General features: G+C 44.3%; 1 long non-coding RNA gene across 4 annotated transcripts; it reads right to left on the bottom strand.

The window, feature by feature from the left end:
- Nucleotides 1-456: 456 nt before the first annotated feature.
- LOC125947616 (uncharacterized) lies at nucleotides 457-5,800 on the bottom strand. Of its 4 annotated transcripts, XR_007468443.1 has the most exons (7): nucleotides 5,764-5,789; nucleotides 5,514-5,733; nucleotides 5,011-5,075; nucleotides 2,070-2,136; nucleotides 1,947-1,997; nucleotides 1,515-1,557; nucleotides 457-491 (listed from the first exon to the last, which is right to left on the bottom strand). It is a non-coding gene; the product is annotated as an uncharacterized LOC125947616 (long non-coding RNA). The 4 variants fall into 4 exon arrangements; XR_007468442.1 differs by having other exon boundaries at nucleotides 5,011-5,070; nucleotides 5,494-5,800; XR_007468440.1 differs by having other exon boundaries at nucleotides 5,514-5,800.
- Between the last annotated feature and the right edge of the window lie 1,078 nt (nucleotides 5,801-6,878).

Below are 6,878 nucleotides of genomic sequence, written 5' to 3'. Positions count from 1 at the left end.
ACAACCTAACCTAAACCCCTAACTAACCAACACCTAACCCAACGAACCCAACCTAACCAACCTAACCTAACCTAACCCAACCTAACCGAACAGAAGCGAACCAACCACCTAAAACCTAACCTAAACCATAACCCAACCCAACGAACCTAACCTAAACCCAACCTAATCACCTAAACCCACACCCCAAACCGAACCTAACCTAAACCTAACCAAACCTAACCTAAAATAAACCAACACAACCCAACCTAACCCAACCTAACATAACCTAACCTACCCTAACCCAACCCAACCTAAACCAACCTAACCCAACCTAACCTAACCTAACCCAACCTAACCTAACCCAACCTAACCTAACCTAACCAACTAACCTAACCAACCCAACCCAACCTAACCTAACCTAAACTTAACCAAACAACCTAAACCCAACCTAACAAACCAACCTAACCCAACCTAACCAACCTAAACCTAACCTAACCTAACCCAACCCAAACCTAACCTAAACCTAACTAACCCAACCTAAACCTAAAACCTAACAGAACCTAACCTAACCTAAACAACCAACCTAACCAAACCTAACCCACCTAACCTAACCTAACCAACCTAACCCAATAACCAACCCAACCTAACCAAACCGAACCTAACCTAACCCAACCCAACCTAAACCAATGAACCTAACCCAACCTAACCTAACCTAACCAACCCAACCCAAACCAACCTAACCCAACCCAAACGCAAAACACCTAACCCAACCTAACACAACCTAAACTAACCTACCTAACCCAACCTAACCCAACCTAACCTAACCAACCTAAACCCAAACTAACCCAAAACCTAACCTAACCCTAACCTAACCCAACCTAAACCCAACCTAACCTAACCCAACCTAACTAATAACTAACCCAACCAACCCAACCCTAACCCTAACCCAACCAACCTACCCCTACCTAACCAACCTAACCAACCTAACCTAACCTAAACGAACCCAACCTAACCGAACCTAACCTAAAACCCAACCAACCTAACCTAACCCAACCCAACCTAAGCCTAACTAACCAAACAACCTAACCTAAACCCCTAACTAACCAACACCTAACCCAACGAACCCAACCTAACCAACCTAACCTAACCTAACCCAACCTAACCGAACAGAAGCGAACCAACCACCTAAAACCTAACCTAAACCATAACCCAACCCAACGAACCTAACCTAAACCCAACCTAATCACCTAAACCCACACCCCAAACCGAACCTAACCTAAACCTAACCAAACCTAACCTAAAATAAACCAACACAACCCAACCTAACCCAACCTAACATAACCTAACCTACCCTAACCCAACCCAACCTAAACCAACCTAACCCAACCTAACCTAACCTAACCCAACCTAACCTAACCCAACCTACCTAACCTAACCAACTAACCTAACCAACCCAACCCAACCTAACCTAACCTAAACTTAACCAAACAACCTAAACCCAACCTAACAAACCAACCTAACCCAACCTAACCAACCTAAACCTAACCTAACCTAACCCAACCCAAACCTAACCTAAACCTAACTAACCCAACCTAAACCTAAAACCTAACAGAACCTAACCTAACCTAAACAACCAACCTAACCAAACCTAACCCACCTAACCTAACCTAACCAACCTAACCCAATAACCAACCCAACCTAACCAAACCGAACCTAACCTAACCCAACCCAACCTAAACCAATGAACCTAACCCAACCTAACCTAACCTAACCAACCCAACCCAAACCAACCTAACCCAACCCAAACGCAAAACACCTAACCCAACCTAACACAACCTAAACTAACCTACCTAACCCAACCTAACCCAACCTAACCTAACCAACCTAAACCCAAACTAACCCAAAACCTAACCTAACCCTAACCCACCTAACCCAACCTAACCTAACCCAACCTAACCTAACCCAACCTAACCTAACCTAACCTAACCTAACCTAACCTAAACCCAACCTAACCTAACCTAACCCAACCAACCTACCCAACCTACCTAACCAACCTAACCAACCTAACCTAACCTAACCTAAACCCGAACCCAACCTAACCTAAACCTAAACCTAACCTAACCTAACCTAACCCAACCTAACCTAACCTAACCTAACCTAACCAACCAACCCAACCTAACCCAACCTAACCCAACCTAACCACCAAACCCTAAACAACCAACCTAACCTAACCTAAAACCAACCCAAACCAACTAACCACAACCTAACCTAAACCCAACCTAACCCACCCGAACCAAACCAACCCAACCTAACCGAAACTGAACTAACCTAACCAAACTAACCAACCTAACCTAAAACCTAACGATAACCAACCAAAACCTAACCCCAAACCTAACCTAACCTAACCCAACCTAACCCAAACTAACCTAACCCAACGAACCTAACCTAACCAACCGAACCCAACTAACCTAACCCAACCAACCTAACCTAACCCAACCTAACCTAACCCTAACCTAACCTAAAACCCCCCTACTAACCTAACCAACCTAACCTAAACTAACCTAACCCAACTAACCCAACCAACCCACCTAACAACCTACCTAACCTAACCTAACCAAACCACCTACCTAACCAACCAACCTAACCAACCTACCAGAACCTAACCTAAACCCAACAAACCAACCTAACAACCTAAAACCAACCTAACTAACCAACCTAAACTAACCTAACTAACCTAACCTAACCAACCTAACCTAACCCACTAACTAAACCTAACCGAACCTAAACCAACCTAACCCAACCTAACCTACCTAACCTAACCAACCTAACCTAACCTAACCTAACCAACCTAACCCGAACCTAACCTAAAACCTAACCAACCCAACCTAACCCAACCTAACCTAACCTAAACCAACCCAACCAACCTAACCCTAACCAACCTAACGAAACCTAACCTAACCCAAACCCAACCTAACCCAACCTAAAATAAACCAACCAACCGAATGCAACCCCACCTAACCTAACCAACCTAACCTAACCAACCCAACCTAACCAAACTACCTAACCCAACCTAACCTAACTAACAAACCCTAACCCAACCTAACCTAAACCAACCCCTAAACCTAACCTAACCCAACCTAACCTACCCCAACTACCTACCCAACTAACCCTACATACCCAACCTAACCAAACCTAAACCAACTAACCCAACTAACTAACCCAACCTAACCTAACTAACCAACCAACCTAACCTAACCCACCTAATCTAACCAACCCAACCAAACCGAACCCAACTAACCTAACCTAACCTAACACAAACCTAACCTAACCTACCTAAGCCAACCTAACCCAACCTAACCTAACCAAACCAACTAACCCAACCTAACCTAACCGAACTAAACCAACCTAACCGAACCTAAGCCACCCAAACCCAACCTAACTAACCTACCTAACCGAACCCACCTAATCTAACCCAAATTAACCTACCTAACCCAACTAACCTAACCTAACCTAAGCCAACTAACCAACCTAACCTAACCTAACCCCTAACCCAAATAACCTAACCGAAACATAACCCAACCTAACCTAACCTAGCTAATCTAACCTAACCTAAACCAAAATAACCGAACCAACCTAACCTAACCCAACCTAACCTAAACCTAACCCAAGCTTACCTAACCTAACCTAACCTAACCCAACTAACCCACCCAACCAACCTAACCTAACCTAACCAACCCAACCTAACCAACCCAACCCTAACCTAAACCCAACCTAACCCAACCTAACCTAACCAACCAACCCAACCTAACCGAACCCAACCCAACCTAAAACTAACATAACCTAAAAACCAACCAACCTAACCAAACCTAACGCAAACCAACCTAACTAACCTAACCCACCCAACCCAACCCAACTAACCTAACCTAAACCTACTGAAACCTAACTAACCTACCCCAACCGAATCTAGCCTAACCTAACCCAACCTAACCGAACCTAACCTAACCTAACCCAACCTAATCTAGCCTAACATAACCCAACCTAACCGAACCTAACCTAACCCTAAAAAAAAAAAAACCCAACTAACTAATGCAACCTAACCTAACCTAACCCAAACTAATCTAGCCTAACTACCCAACCTAACCGAACCTAACCTAACCTAACCCAACCTAACCCAACTAACCTAACAACCTAACCTAACGAATACCCCAACTTTACCCTCTAACCCAACCTAACCGAAACCTAACCTAACCCAACCTAACCCAACCTAACCAACCAACCTAACCCAACCTAACCTACCTAACCCAACGTAACCAACCTAATTCCACCTAACCTAACCTAACCCAACCTAACCATCTAGCCTAACCTAACCCCAACCTAACCCAACCTAACCTACCCCACCTAACCCAACCTAACTAACCACACCTAACTAACTAACCTACCCCAACCTAACCTAACCTAACCACCTAACCTAAACTAACCTAACCCAACCTAACTAACCAACCTAACCCAACTAACCTAACAACAACTAACCAAACCAACTTAACCTAACCTAACCCAACCTAACCTAACCCCACCTAACCTAACCACCAAATTAACCTAACCTAACCCAACCTAACCTAACCTAAGCCAACCCAACCCAACCTAACCTAACCTAACCCAACCTAACCTAACCGAAACTAACCCAACCTAACCTAACCTAGCCCAACCTAACCTAATCTAACCTAACCAAACCCAACCTAACCTAACCCAACCTAACCTAACCCAACCTAACCCAACCTAACCTACCTAACCTAACCTAACCAAACTAACCCAAACTACCTAACCTAACCTAACCCAACCTAACCTAACCTAACATAACCCAACCTAACCCAACCTAACCTAACCTAACCCAACCTATCCCAACCTAACCCAAACTAACGCAACCTAACCTAACCCAACCTAACCTAACATAACCTAACCCAACCTAACCCAACCTAACCTAACCCAACCCAACCTAACCCAACCTAATTTAACCTAACCCACCTACCCAACCTAACCTAACCTAACCTAACCTAACCTAACCTAACCCAACCTAACCTAACCTAACCCAACCTAACCTACCTAACCCAACCTAACCCAACCTAACCTAACCTAACCCAACCTAATCTAACGTAACCTAACCCAACCTAACCTAACCTAACTTAACCCAACCTAACCTAACCCAACCTAACCCAACCTAACCTAACCCAACCTAACCCAACCCAACCTAACCCAACCTAACCTAACCTATTCCAACCTAACCTAACCTAACCTAACCCAACCTAACCTAACCTAACCCAACCTAACCAACCTAACCCAACCCAACCTAACCCAACCTAACCCAATCCAACCTAACCCAACCCAACCTAACCCAACCTAACCCAACCTAACCTTACCCAACCTAGCCCAACCTAACCTAACCTAACCTAACCCAGCCTAACCTAACCTAACCTAACCCAACCTAACCTAACCTAACCCAACCTAACCTAACCCAACCTAATCTAGCCTAACCCAACCTAACCTAACCTCACCTAACCCAACCTAACCTAACCTAACCCAGCTTAACCTAACCTAACTCAACCTAACCTAACCTAACCTAACCCAACCCAACGCAACCTAACCTAACCCATTCTAACACAACCTAACCTAACCTAACCTAACCCAACCTAACCTAACCTAACCTAACCTAACCCAACCTAACCCAACCTAACCTAACCCAACCTAACCCAACCTAACCTAACCCAACCTAACCTAACCCAACCTAACCTAACCTAACCCAACCTAACCCAACCCAACCCAATCTAACCTACCTAACCTAACCCAACCTAACCTAACCTAACCCAACCTAACCTAACCTAACCCAACCTAACCTAACCTAACCTAACCCAACCTAACCTAACCTAACCCAACCTAACCTAACCTAACCTAACCCAACCTAACCTAACCTAACCTAACCTAACCCAACCTAACCTAACCTAACCTAACCCAACCCAACCCAACCTAACCTAACCTAACCCAACCTAACCTAACCTAACCCAACCCAACCCAACCCAACCTAACCTAACCCAACCCAACCCAACCTAACCTAACCTAACCTAACCCAACCTAACATAACCCAACCTAACCTAACCTTGAATGCACAAAACAAATAATAAAAACTGGCTGAAGTTTACAGGTTACACCAGTGTAACCTGTGTGCCTGTGTTATATAGATTTTGAAGAAAACTATATAACCTGGCCGCTGCCACATAACAAATAGGGCTATACTATAGAGTAAAAGGGCAAAGACAAGACAAGGACACACACTTGTGCTTGAGCTTGTCCCATCCTATGTCACTTGCTGACTTAAACACAGGTGTGACAGAGAAAATGGAGGATTTTTTGCATAGTCTGCAAAAAAATCACTCTCGTCAACAGGGCAATTAGTTAGTTGCCACCTGGTCGCCCAAAAGTAGGTCCGCCTATGGAAACGTAGGCCAACCTTTCTGAGGCACTTTAGAGGAACTCTTATACCACAATCAATTGTGACTAGTTAGAAGAGATGCAACAATATCCTTGGGTAATAAAAGTTCAAAATAAATCCTCCCGGCACCCGCATTGACGACAGTTCTGGTTGCTGCAGCTTTAGCACAGTGTCTTATTTGTAGCACGCATGCAACGTTTACAACTAAAAGGCACAGGCAGAAGAGTAAAGGGGCAAAGACAAGACAAGGACACAATGGGCAACAAACTTATGCTTGAGCTTGTCCCATCCTATGTCATCTTGTTAGTGCCCTATTACTCTTTTTTGTGAGCTGCAACAAGAGGGTCGAAAATGCCAGAAAGTTGCAGGACATCACAGCTTATGTTGAGCATAGCATGAGAGTAGGCATTGTTGCGAC

This window comes from Dermacentor silvarum, chromosome 8 (assembly GCF_013339745.2).
Source record: "Dermacentor silvarum isolate Dsil-2018 chromosome 8, BIME_Dsil_1.4, whole genome shotgun sequence".
Taxonomy (NCBI): Eukaryota; Metazoa; Arthropoda; class Arachnida; order Ixodida; family Ixodidae; genus Dermacentor; species Dermacentor silvarum.
This window is presented reverse-complemented; position numbering and strand designations above follow the sequence as displayed.